Raw genomic sequence first — 14,791 nt, forward strand, 5'->3', positions numbered from 1 at the left:
AATTTAACACCTATCCAGGTGTTAATATAAGACTTTCTGATTATTAGGGATATATTTATTTAGGTGCGGGTTTATAGAAGTGGATATGTTGCCCATAGCAAGCAATAAGATTCTTGCTAAGGGCAACACCTCCACGCCTATAAACCCGCACTTTAATAAATATACCCCATATAGGGGTCTATTCATGAAGCAGAGAAGAGCCCTGTTTAGCTGAAATCAGGGCTCTTCTCTGCTTCGTGCTATTCATGGGCCCAGTTTACCGTGAAGAAAGCTTATTACTTCATCGCCTGCATCCCATCACAATACTATTGTATGGTGAGTGCCAGAGCCGGATTTAGAGCTCATGGGGCCCTAGGCAAGATACCAGTTTTGGGGCCCCCTCCCTCGATCCATAGCACTCCATTTTTATTCCTGATTCATGCCTCTTTACAGCACGGTGAAGGTCCACTGCGGCCTTGAAACGTCAGCTATATATGTATAATACACTTGCTTTTTCCTAGCTTTTGCAAAGCTTTTCCGAGATAGGCCCCGCTGATTGCCCCCTCTATAGCTTTTATTGCCTGTCCATTAAATATCACATTGCCCTCTGACACACTGTCCTCCATCCCAACTCACTCATGTCCCCCATAGCACACACACTAATAGCCATTTTCAATTTGAGACGAAAAGTCAGAGGTCGGACTTTTCGCCATCATCGATGTTTTTTCTGGGATAAAGTATCGGGCGCGTGCCCGCTTTATCCCCGTATTCAATTAGGATCCGGCGAAAAGGTAACTATCAAAGAGTCCTGGGAATTTTCGGGAAATCATCCTGGCAACCCCCTAAAGATGGTCTGACATGGGGGATCACTATGGGTACCCCCGATTTGGCCTGCTGAATGTAGTCTGGGTTTTTTAATAGCCGCAGCAGGTGCATAAATGAAGAATAGCACTTGGAAGTATTTTTTTTTTTTCAAAAAAAAGCTATCAAATTTGGGGTACATGAAAATGGGTACGAGCATACTTTTAAGTCCCTAAAGTCATTTTTGAAAATTCTTCAAAAATGCACCTGCCGCTACGACCTGAATTCTTTGAAATTAAAGTACAGTTTTTGGGGTGTCCTGAGGATTTTTTTTTTTATTTTTTGACACAGATTACTTTTAGAAGACACTCCCAGGGCTGCAGACTATTTTTTTTAAGCCTGCACCCCTAAACCCCAATTCTGCACTTTTTTTCGCCATGTATTACATGGTGAACACTTAGCCATGTTTTCTAACAAAGACTTTTCGCACCTGCGAAAAAAGTCTTTGTAATTGAATATGGGGATAAGTGAAACAGGCGAAAATTACGTCATCGGCGATTAATTATTTCCGATAACCCGTTTTCGCAGCCTAATTAATACGGCCCTAAGCCAGTTACTGCCCACCTCACAGCACCACATACTACCCCCTTGACTGCCTGTCTCACAGCACAACACCCGTCTCCCCACCCCTCTCCCCTCAAAGTACCAGTCTCCCCTTTCAACACATCACTTCTATCCTCACAGCAAAAACACCTCTCAGTGCCCCTTTTCCCTCACAGCACATAACTCTCTCAGCATAGTCCCCACCCCACAGCACAGACCTCTTCCCCTCACCACTCACAGCACAGAACCCCCACCCCTCACAGCACAGAACCCCCACCCCTCACAGCTCAGAACCCCCACCAGTCACAGCACAGACTCTTCTCCCCATAGACACACTACCCTCATAGCATAGACCCCCCCTCACAGCACAAACCTTCCCCTGCACAGCACAGATCGCTCTGCCCTCTTGGGAACAGCCCTGCCCTCTTAGCACAGGCACTCCATCCTCTCACAGCATAGACCCCATTTCCCTCTTGGCATAGACCCCCTCCCTCTGCTCATTCAGCACAGACCACTCCCACCAAAGAAACCCTCTCAGCCCAGACTCATCTCCCCAAACCACCTAGACTGCTCTCCCCTAACAACCCCTAAACAAACGTCGCGACCGGCCGGCTCGTGAGAAAAGCTGCCGAGCCGTGGCTAATCGCATGACAGGAGAGCCGGTGGGGCGTCTCACATTAGGCCAAGCGGTGAGGGAGGGGGCATGACAAGGCGGGCATTGCGAAAGACGGCAGACCAACAGTGGCGCCGGACTCGGGGCCGGTGGTGATGCCCCCTAGCCGCGCTCACCTAGTGGTAGTGCTGCTGCCGCCGCACGTAAGGCGCATCGAGGTGGGGGGGTCCCCGGCTGGGGCCGGGCCCATTACACATGAGGGGAGAGCGGAGGACGCCACACACCCAGCCAACCCCCTGGCGTGGCCGGTCACGTGGGTGTCTCTGGCAGTTAGATATCTACCCTCCCCTCCCAAAACACAGCACCTTTCTCCCCTACTTGCTAGTGCCATTAAAGTAAACATACCTGCCGGGGACATACGTTTTCGGTCTTTCCTTCATGGCTCCGCCAATAATTGTAAGTATAAATGCGACGTGACGTGATGACATCACGTCGCCCTCACGGATCTATCCAAGCCTCCTGAATGAGGCACAAGCACTGCTGGTGGTAGGGCCGCCGGCTGGCCCGTGACTCCGCCTCCTCCCCCTATTGATAGGAGCAGGGCATCGGACGTGTGTGTGTCCTCTCCTCGTCCGGGCAGTAGTTAGTCCCAGCAACAGCTTTATACACAGGGCCGGATATCGGGAGGGAGGGGGCCCGACTACGGGCCCCTTGGGACCTGCTGGGCCCTAGGCAAACGCCTAGGTTGCCTAGCGGTAAATCCGGCCCTGGTGAGTGCAATTCTTTCCTCTCCTGCATTTCAGATTCGCCATCTGAGGATATCGTAATCTGTACCACAAGCCGAACAGAGCAAAGAAGTAACATACTTCCCTGCTGTCTGCCCGGCACCCGGCACTGCCTCATTTTCCCAGTGTCCATTACAGCAGGTCTGACCTGACCTGCTGGTCTCAGACACCGGGCATGCGCAGTGAGGAGCAAGCATATCAGGTTCCGATTATGTCTGTCTTCTGATTGCGTAAAAGGGATCACGGAGGAGCCAAATAGTGCCCAAAGATGTCGGACAGTTAAGTCTACATGAATGGCTACTATACTTCACTATATATTGTATCGATGTGATGCGATATATAGTGATATCTTTTAGTAGCCAGTTCATATTCTACATGAATAGACCCAATAGTCTTGTAAATATAAAAAGTCATATAGAAACCTTCCTAATAAGATGACTCTCTCTGAGATCATTTATTTATAATTTATGCCAAAAGTAAAGCATCCTGAGACCATTCATGTGTGGGGTTGCTTCTCAGCTAAGGTAGTGGGCTCACTCACAATTTTGCCTAAGTACACAGCTATGAATAAAGAATGGTACCAAAACATCCTCCAAGAGCAACTTCTCCCAACCATCCAAGAACAGTGGCTCGGGGAACATAACATTGAAATTTTGGGTCCATGGCGAGGAAACTCCCCAGACCTTAATCCCATTGAGAACTTGTGGTCAATCCTCAAGAGGCGGATGGACAAACAAAATCCCACAAATTCTGACAAACTCCAACCACTGATTAGGCAAGAATGGGCGGCCATCAGTCAGTAGGTGGCCCAGATGTTGATTGACAGTATGCCAGGGTGAATAGCAGAGGTCTTAAATAGAAGGGTCAATAATGCATAAACAATGTAATTGTCAATAAAAGCCTTTGACACTTATGAAATGCTTGTAATTTTACTTCAGTATACCATAGTAAGATCTGACAAGAAGGTCTAAAAACACTGAAGCAACAAACTTCGTGAAGACCAATATTTGTGTCATTCTCAAAACTTTTGGCCATGGCTGTACATAGTAACATTCCACCGAATATACATTGCCATAGGAAGGCTTAATACATGCTTATCTGGGTTTTTGTGTAACATAATTAATCTGATTGATGTTCTTAATTAACCGCTGCAGATCAAGGATGGGCTGATGTAGGAAATTAAATCATATAAAACAAACTTTAAAATACCATTTGAGCTCATGATTTATTTCTTAGTGACTATAGCAGGGGCGTTTCTAGAGAGTAGGGGGCCCGTGTGCAGTCTCCGACACAGGCCCCCTCCTCTCTGTCCGGCGGCCGTCAGCGCTCTGAGCTGTGCGCGGCCAGTGCCAGAGTTATAGACTCTGGGCACTAGAGTACACTCAGAGTCTATAGAGTATGCGCAGGTCACCGGAAAAATGGCCACGGCGGCCATATTCCCTTTACTGTGCAGGCGGCCATTTTCCAGTCATTTTTACAGCGCCGGGCCTCCGCGCCGACATGGGACTCCGGAGAGGTAAGTAATACTATGGGTGCAGGGTGTGCGGTGCGGGGGCCCACTGGACCCAGGTGCCCCGCACACCCTGCAACCATTATAGATACACCCCTAGACTATATTATAACTATTTATGTGACACCCATGAAACGGACACCCCTAGGACTGTGAGGGGTTAATACCACTTTGGGCAAGGAAGGAGTTAATACATGTCTCCCCAGCATGTGTGAAGCAAGGGGACAGCTGGTGCTGATTGGATGAGCCTGTCCTGTCTCTCAAGCGGTGGGTGTGGTCAGGTGCCCGCGAAGAAGAGGGTGAAATATAGAGGGCGTGCCAGGAGCTGAGGAGAAGTGTGGCGTGCAGCACAAGGACAGCGGGCAGAGACCGCCAAGCTGCAAAGCTCTAGTGGAGTGTGGAGCAGCCGAGCCGGGAGTGTGGATGCCGGGGACCCGCGGAAGATAGACCGGGTCAGGTGAGCCACAGCAACGAAGAGCAGCACACCATTAAGGCGTCCAGCGCAGCAGCAAGAGCCGCTCGTGGAGGTACACAGCCACAGTGGCAACACGCAGTACAGGGTAATCATCCCCCCTGCCCCATACCACAGCAGCAGCCATCATAGGGTAACTTCAAAGCACCCTCATTTCAGTTATACTACTTATAAGAGAAGTCGCTGTCCTATTGTGATTTATAACTTTTTCTGCCAACCACAAGATGGCCGCAGGCCAACAGCAACAATTGCTTTGAGTTGCCATGCTGCCAACCACAAGATGGCCACCGATTAACTGCAGTATAGACATACAGCTCCAGCAGTGGAAAAGTTACATAGCCTTGCACCAGAGGTAGCTACAGGAGTGGTGAGTGGAAGATTGATTGCACCACAGGCAGAGCTGCACTGACACTCAGTAGTACTGGACTTTCTCATACCTTGTTGCAAATAGCAGAACCTCAGTGTTACTTTCACTTTCAGTATATAGGAGTTATCTGCTTCACTGACCAAGCTTACCTCTATTTACCCTGCATGTTTTCCGGATCACACCAAGACTGTCCTATTTCACAGCACAGTGATTCTTTGATACTTGAAAGCTGGAATACACTACTTAAAGGAGATAATATAGCCCATCAAACTGGGATAGAACTGCGGGACACTTTACAGTAACAGTTGTCCAGGAATATTGAATAACCTTCTGATTGCCTGAGAATTGGATGTGCCTATAGAGAGAAAGGTGGAATTAACATTCAGTGACTGAATTGCTGTACTGTGTACAGGACTTCCATACACACATTGGCGATTCTTCCCTCACAGATTTAATACTAACAAACATTACACTAAGTGGGACTAGTACCATGGTCAACTTAAACTGATCTATAAGAGCTCCACCAGCTGCAGCAGTGAAGACGGGTAGGAATACAGTGTTTTGTGTTTAAGGTCATCTGGACATTGAAACTGTTAGTAAGTTTAGTACTGACATCATTGCTGAATTGTTTTCTTGTAGTGTGCAACCGTTTGAGATAAGAATGTATGCTCAATACTGAATTTAACTGTGAATAGTAACGTAAAAGTTGCCTTACATTGTATGGTCATACTGCCGAAGTATTATTACACCAATCCGTATGGTGCCGTGCAAATGCCATTGTTTTTATGTGTAATCTCATTATTGATGTTTTTCCCACTGATGCAATACAAAGGCTGCCTCATTGAGTGAGGTGTGTTATTTATGCAAGTGCCCTGCCGACTCTCTAATAAACCTGTGTTCACAAAATAAAAAAACCACAAGCTGCCTCGTCACCCCTTCATGTGCTTCCATTACTCTCACCTCTCCGTAAGTCGAGTGAAGATTGAACCACAACACACAAGGTAAACTCTTTACTTACCACGTAAAGTCAAGGTTACCACATTTATATATCTGGAATAAATGTGTACATTTGAAATAGGAATTGAAGTAAAATCAAATATTGTTTGGTTAGTGCCCTGGGCAAGATTTTGGGTGGTGCCCCCCGGTGGGATCCTGAAAAGGGGTGTGGCCTCATGTGAAGGGTGTGGTCTCACTGTGCTGTGGCCGCTTCCCCCATAGTGCTGTGCTCCCAGCACCCCTCTCCCAGCACAGATCACAGCACCCAGCACAGCACTCCTTACCCATCACCCCTCTCCCAGTACTGCACCCACTGCCTTTGCCCTCACCTGACCCAGCACCCCTATCCCAGCACATCACCTTCACCCAGCATAACACCCCTCACCCAACACCCCTACCATTACCCAGCACAGCAACCCCCTCTCCCAGCACAACATGATGGCACTTCCAACCTGACCCAGCACCCCTAACCCAGCAGAGCACCCCCCTCACCCAGCATGAAAATACCCCACACTGAGCACCCTGGCACTCACTCAGCATAGCACCCCCCTCTCCCAGCAGAGCACAGTGTGAGCACCCACCCTACCCTCACCCAGCAGTGAGGACCACAGCACCCTGGCCTTCTCCCAGTTCCAGATTTACTTTCCTTGAGTGCAGCGGCTGCAGTCAGCACAGCTGCCCGACCCGTGGCACTTGCTGTTCCCGGCTCAGGCTGGCAGGCTGCATCTCAGTGCATGCCACCCTAGCGCTAACCACTATCTGCCGCCCAGGTACCCCACCCCGCAAACCGCCGCTGTCCACTCACTGTTTGATGCTGCTAGGCTTGACCAGAACTGCCAGCTGAGCTCCAATAGTGGATGCTTGGATGCTGTGCAGTGGCAATAATAGCTGCCAGAGTCTCTGTCCACCAGGTAGCAGGTGCCCCGGCCGTGCCTGCCCCAAACCTCCAATGGCCCTAGGCAGGCTTGAATACCCCTAGGTGTTCCAAATGCCCTAGGTAATTGCTTGAGGCATGTTCGACCAGTGCACTGCCCCGCTTTTCCACCTGCAGGACAAAGTGTCCTGCAGGTGGTCGGGTGGTTAGGCACCTCCACCATTGCAGCTGTGTGGCGGTGCCGGCCCTGGGGAAAAGAAATGGATGCCATGCACATGCTTTTGCGAAATTTCGGATGCACGCGGCTAAGGGGTGACATGTCCGGTCTATCTCTGTGATATGGGGGATACATTCCCCTCTCTCTCGGCGATCCCCTCCATATTCCCCTCTCTCTCTCAGTGATCCCCTCCACATTTCGCGCTCTCTCAGCAATCCCCTCCTTAATCCCCTCTCTCTCAGTGATCTTCCCACATTCCACTCTGTGTGTAAGTGACCCCCCACACATTCCCCTCTGACACACACGCACACACACCTGGCTGTCAGATTTATGCCACACAAAATATAATTCCCCTTACTCACCTAATTATCTTCTTCTTTCTCCTGATAAGCCCCATCCCCTTTCTCCAGCCCCTTGGGTTCCTAGAAAGGGAACCTGGCTCCCCATTGGTCGAGGGCAGCCATCTTTCTGTAGCCTGCTATGAGAGCAGCCATTTTCAAATCAGATCTATCAGATGTAGTAGTGCATGCCCACTTTACTGCCGTGCTCATAGTAGGGATGGACATAGGAAGCTGATGGTTAGCAACCATCGATGTTTCCGATTCGATTGAAGGACTTTTTTAATCAAATACCAGAAATTTTATGGTTGCAAGCCATCGGATGCAGCTTTCCAATGCATATCCAATGGCTGGCTGGGGGGGTTACCACACACAGCTGCTGTGCATAGCAGAGCAGCAGGTGAGCAGCAGCAGAATAGATGGCGTGCAACTGTGCACATAATCTATTCTCAGTGTAGGGGGGAGCATGGGGGCAGCCCATCATTTCGGAGAGTGCTGGACACGCCACCAAATTGACATGGGCGGGGGGTGTCACGATACTCCACCCCTTTCACAGAGGCTCCACCCCCTTTTTGACCCCTGAGTATAACCATCACGATGGTTATACTATTTAATGGTGGCGATGCGATGGTTAGTTGGATTTGATGGCAGAAGCCTGGCAACCATTCGATGCCGGGCTTCCGATGTTCATCCCTAGCTTATAGGTGTTGCTTTCACAATCTCCCTGAAAAGCTTTTTCAAAAGTAGGCAAGTATGGCCTGCAGAAGTCTCACACACAGTGGCGTATGTTCATCACAGACGCCCGGAGGCAAGTTATAATGTGGTGCTCCCCCATCACAGCCGCTGACACTGTAATGTAGCATTTTGCAAGCAGACACACCCGCGGTTGCACACAGAGGGCCTGATTCAGACCCGCTCGCAAGTGCTATGCGCTCGTAAGTGGGTCAATGGTGGGGCACTGCGCACGCGCCGCACATGCCGTGCGCATGAGCAAGCCCTGTAGCGAGTGAGAAATTCACTCACTCCGGAGCTCACTACAAATGGGGTGGCTGTTGATCGACAGCTCGCCCCGTTTTGTAGGTGGGGAGGGGGGTGGCTGGACAAACAGAGGTGTTCCTGAAGGAACGCCTGCCATTTGTAGGCGGCCCTACTGACATCACTCGTGATGTCAGTAGTGATCTTCCTGCTCTATCAGAGCAGGAAGCTCACTGGGGCTTGCAGGAACGAGACCCTACCACAAGTGTCTTGTCGCAAGCCCAATGGTCACGACCATCACCTGGCCACCTGCTAAAGCTTTGGGTGGTCACCCACAGCTTACTGAGCAGCCTGGAGGCCGCCCTAATTCAGAGCGAGCACTTACAAAGAGTGTCCGTCTCTGAAGCAGGCCCAGAATACAGGTATGCCACATAGCATTTTAATCAGCAGAAGCTGCTTGTGTGTGCTATTCACATCGCTGTGCAAAATAGATGCACTTGAAAAGAAAAAAATAGCACAAGATGCTCAACGCTACCAAGTCACTCTGCACCATTGAGTTATATGTCGCACGAGGATAGATTTATGTGGACACATCTATACGCATTAGTTACAGATAAGATAGTGACCTGTATGGTGCAATTAGCATGAAGCTCAAAGTCCTCCTGATGTAGGTGAATGCCACTTGGCGTGGGGTGGGGAGACCTCCTGATACCCCAGATGGAGAGGTAAACCACCTGATGTGGTGGCTTTGAGGACTGAGTTTAAGTCAAATACTGTAAGACTGCCACTGTGGTGGGACTACAAATCACAAAATGCCCAGTCCACTGCCAACTGCATCACATGCAAGGAAGTTGCTCCACCAAAGATCTGCTCCTAGACTCAGTTGTTGGTGCCACAGGCCCCCCCGCTTCCAATGCCCTTTTAACCACAACTCCGTTCGATGCATCCTTCTTGACATCCAGCTCCTGGAAGAAGATCTGCTGCTGCGCTTATTCTTGGGCCAGCCAGGGCCATCTCGTCCATTGGGCTTGTTGGGCAGTTGCCCAAGGGCCCAAAGCTTGTAGGGGTCTGCCAACCTGCCCCCTGCAGCTGCAGCCAATTGGTAAATTTGTGATTTTTCTATAAACCAGCCGCCGGTGCACTGTATTCTGATCTAATCTCCCCCCGTGACTAGTACTCACCTCAGTCCCAATTTCACTTCAGGCCAGTCAGACAGAGTCTCTCTGCATGTGTGAGAGATCTGAAGGGCATGCAGGAAGGTTTCAATTTATTGACCATTTGCATCTTTTTCCCATGAATCGGTGGGTAGGGGCCCCAGTGCATTGCTTTACCCAGGGCCCACACTGCTCTTAAAACAACCCTGGGGCCAGCCACTCAGGACATGCTGCACGGGTCCTTAGCTAAGGCTGCCACTAGGGAGGAGTGGGATGGAGAGTTGTGGGTGAGAGGATACATCGGGACTGCTGCTTAAGTCCAAGTGGCTAGGGCCACCAACAGGGAGGAGTAAGACAGAGAGTTGTGGGTGAGAGGGTGCCGGACGTATCACACTGACATATGAAGCTGTGACACCAATGAGTAGGGACAGGCTATAGATGGACAGAGGCGGCAGTTGATGGTCTGACACAGGGCTCTCCACTAGTGTATGGTGGCTTCTCAGGTACCGGGAAGAGCTACCATGTATTGGGCAGCCGTGATGGTACACTCTGGGTACATAGTTACAGCCCAAGTTGGGTGAATATATTGTGGACAATGGAGGTGCCCCTTCATTGCTGGAGCCCGGTGGCATGTGCCTCCCATAGTTCTGCCCATGCTCACACAGGAAGGTTGCTAGAAGCAGACAGCAAGGGAGTGTTCTTGTTAGAAAAGCCCTCCTCTGTCATCTCTGGAAAGACTAACAACAGGGCCCACCAGACAGAAAGGGGGAGGTAAAGAAGTCCAGTAGGAGAGAATTGTTGGGAAGTTTGTGTTTACAGTTTGACTCTCTGGAGGTTGGGATGTCATCCCCTCTCACTGTCATCAAGGGTCAGCAGCTCTGTGTGCCCTGCTACAGTTGTCATTGCTGACAAGGTAGGGAGGAGATATAGAGCAACTGGAAAATACTTTGCTAAACTCTGAGTGGACTTTATTAGTATAGCCCTGCTTGCTGTTTTGGTGGATTTCTGTGTCTACTTGAATAAAACTCATCTTGTCTTCATTATAACCCACTCCGCTGTGTGATCCCTGAACCCAGGGAAACCCAGGTCACCTGGTATCCTTACATGCTCTATTTAGTTGTTGCTGCTAGGGACCTATTGCTGCCTCATTATGCCATCGGAGGTGACAGGTGCTGCCTTTTTTTTTTAGTTCTGGCTTCTCTTGGTTTGATGAGTTTGGTATAAAGGAACTTGGCTAGCCTGAATAGAGCCCTGACATAGATTGTAAGATCCACTGGGACAGGGACTGATGAGAATGGCTAAATATTATGGGTAGTAAATAAATTATTTACAGTGACATAACTTGGGTGAGACACAATACTTGGTTCCAAATTTTGAGGTGTGTGGATTGGCAGATACAGACCACATCAGTTCCTGCTTCTGTGATACTATCTGCCTTATTTCCCCAGATTCCCATTTCAGGATGTCTTTGTGTGGCATGACTAATGTTGATGGTGTGGTTCTTTAAAATTCTGTCTGAATTGGTTCTCAAACTGGTTGCTTACATTAATACTGCTTACAAAATAAGAAATACAAAATACACTTTTATTAATAAAAGTCATTGCCGTTTCAATATAGAACTTGTAAAAACCTAAAGTGCATTTAAAAAAAATTGCTAATGGTGGTTAAAAATTAAACTCTTACTGCGAGCAGGTGTTAGAAAATGCCTGCGGAGCATTACCACATAGTCCAGGTGGTTGAAAAGGTGTCACATCTTGATCAATCACCCTTGCAGAGAAGGGCATGTTGTATGGGATCCCACTCGGGACATCTGAGCTCAGCTTTTATGGTAAAGTGCCAGGAACAATGGCAGTGTGGTATACGATATTCTGGTTCTACTCAAAAAATTGGCAAACATTATTAGCGGGCCCAAGGGCGTATTTATAATGGGTGCAGGGTGTGCGGTGTACATGGGCCCCTGGGTCCAGGGGGGACTCGCCCTATCCAGCCTGCATCCATACTTTTTTTTCATACATACCTCTCCGAAGTCACACGGAGTATCACTACACGAAAAGCCTAGAAAATGGCTGCCGCGGATATTTTCCTGGCGTTTTGCGCATGTGCAGTAGGAAATCACCAGGAAAATGGCTGCTGTGCCATTTTCGCGGTAACCTGCACATGCTAGACTAGTGCACGGAGTCTACTGCTGCTGTCAGTTCACTGACAGCAACCAGTGAGAGAGAAGGGGGCCCCCTCCTCTTAATAAGCCCCTGAGGGGGCCTATTTACCAATCATCACATTATAATTATTGATCTGGGCGCAATATTAGTGCCCAAAATTGCATTGCATGATGTGATACCTCCCAGAAAAAGGAAAAGGAGCCTGTGTCTGTGATTTCAGTGGTCGCTTCACTCCTCTCTCTGGACTATTGACTGGCATTGCCGGGGAGGGTAGGAACCCTCTCCCAGTAAATTTTATGAAGTGTAGCCCATAAGCTCTCCGGCTCTGGCTGCCACTGCAGGGAGGGAGCCGGGCGCCCGTTGGTTACAATCTCAGCGGGTATCTGGCAAATGATGCCTCCCTGTGGCACCATGGTTAGGTTGGCCGGAGGAGGTGGAACTGGTTCCATCTCTTCCGGTTCACTTTAACCCCTTCATTTGTGGGGGCCCTTCAGGTGTGGGGCCCCAGGGATGATTGCCCCTGTCACCCCCCCTTTAATCTGGCCCTGCCTTGCAGCATCCCCCATCTCTCAGTATCGTGGCTCAGTAACTATGACCTGCCAGCAAATTAAGTTTTATTATGTGATGTCATCCAAATCCATCCAGTTGAAGGCCCAGTAAAGGATCCCTGAGTCAAAGTTCTGCCTGGCGCATTCTGGCATGAGGTCTGACCGGGACCCCAACCACTACATTAGGCATCCCAAATCAACTTCTACCCGTCTGTGAAGTTTTCATCCAAATCCATCCAGTGGAATGCCCAAAACAGTTCTGCCCAGTGTACACCAATAGGAGGTCCGACTGGGACCTAAATTCTTTAGTATGTCTTCTGGGATCCAATGTTACCACTCTGTGAAGTTTTCGTCCGAATCTATCCAGGGGAATGCTCAGAACAAGCTTCCCAGGTCAAAGTTCTGCTTAGCGTACACCAACGGGAGATCCAACCAGGACCCTACCCCCTTAAAACCTGGCCAGGATCCAAATGGACCATCTCGCGTTGGTTTCATCTCAATTGGTGCAGGGGTGTTTCTTCAAGTTATTAAGTTTTATTATGTGATGTCATCCAAATTCACCCAGTGGAAGGCCCAGAACAGGCTCCCTGGGCCAAACTTCTGCCTGGCACACTCTGTCATGAGGTCTAACCAGGACCCCAACCACTCCATTAGGCATCCCAGACCATTTGCCACTTGTGAGTTTTCATACAAATCCATCCAGTGGAAGGCCCAGAACAGGCTCCCCGGGTTAAAGTTCTTCCCAGTGTACACCAATGGGAGGTCCGACCAGGACCTTAACCCCCTAGTATGTCTTCTGGGGTCCAATGTTACCACTCTGTGAAGGTTTCCTGCAAATCCATCGAGTGGAAGGCCCAGAACATGCTCCCACGGTCAAAGTTCTGCCCAGCATACACCAACAGGAGTTCTGACTGGGACCTCAACCCCCTAGTATGTCTTCTGGGATCCAATGTTACCACTCTTTGAAGTTTTCATCCAAATTCTTCTAGTGGAAGGCTCAAAACGGGCTCCCAGGTCAAAGTTCTGCACAGCATGCACCAAGGAGAGGTCCGAATGGGACCCTAACCCCCCTAAAACCTGTTCAGGATCCAACTGGACCACCTTGCGTTGGTTTCATCCCAATCAGTGCATGAATGTCCGAATGCATAACTGGATAGACAAACAGACATACCAATTAATTTTATATATAAGATTTTCCGCTTTGTCGCTATGTGGTTTAATAGCTTACTTTATGATACTAAATAACTGTGTTAGATTTGGCAGTTTTACCTTGAGAGCTACATAGAGTACTTTGCAAAATTCTTAGAAGTGTTGATAATTTATTCTTATCAATTAACAAAATGCAAAGTGAATGAACAGAAGACAAATCTAAATCAATTCAATATTTGGTGTGACCACCCTTTGCCTTCAAAACAGCATCAATTCACATGCACACAGTTTTTGAAGAAACTTGGTAGGGAGGTTCTTTCCAAACATCTTGGACAACTAACCAGTGGCAGATCCAGGGGGGGCGATCAGGGTGATTGCTCCCCCATAACACACAGAGTAGTGGCTGGGCACAGGATTAGCTGTGGGCACCAGGTGGGACCTGGCCACAGCAGCCACATTCAGGCAGGCACTCAGCTCAGTCAGCTGTCAGCCTGAGGCACCTGGCCAGCCAAAGGAGGAGGAGAGGCATGGGAGTAGTAGTTTATCTATTACTGTTCAGACTCTGAGCAGTAAAAGAGAAACTACAAATTCCATGAGGCATTCCAGCAGGATGAACACAGTCAGACTCAGCAAACACATGGCTAATAAGCCTGCTATCATTACAGCAGTGGGGGATGTCTCCTGTTTGAGGTAAGAAATCGTGCAGGGCAGGCTTCCAAAAAGCCATTTAAAGTGCATGACACAGATAAGTGACACATGATTAGGTCCCAGGTTCAGAATTTATAGACTGCTACAAGTATCTAAAGTAGCATGTCTGTACATAGACACCCTTTTAAAAAACCATGCTTGGGTTTCATCAAGCATGATATAAACCTATACGACCAAAAATGGGGTGATGGGCAGGAGCAATGGGCATAAAATATATAGGGTTGAGGGGAGGGGGTGATGGGCAAAACATATTTAGGGGTGAGGGGAGGGAGCAATGGCCATAACATATATAGGGGATGAGGGGAGGGGGTGATGGGCATAAAACATATAAAAGGGGAGGGGAGGGAGCGATGGGTATAACATATATAGGGGTGAGGAGAGGGAGTGATGGGCATACAATTTGTAATGGGTTAGGGGAGTGGGTGATGGGCATAACATATAATGGGGATGAGGGGAGGGGGTGCTGGGCATCAAATACATATTTGGTCATATAGTCACTATATATATTTGCTACATTGTAAAGATAAGGGAGAGATAAGGGGG

This window comes from Taudactylus pleione, unplaced genomic scaffold (assembly GCF_031769625.1).
Source record: "Taudactylus pleione unplaced genomic scaffold, aTauple2 ptg000529l, whole genome shotgun sequence".
Classification (NCBI taxonomy): domain Eukaryota; kingdom Metazoa; phylum Chordata; class Amphibia; order Anura; family Myobatrachidae; genus Taudactylus; species Taudactylus pleione.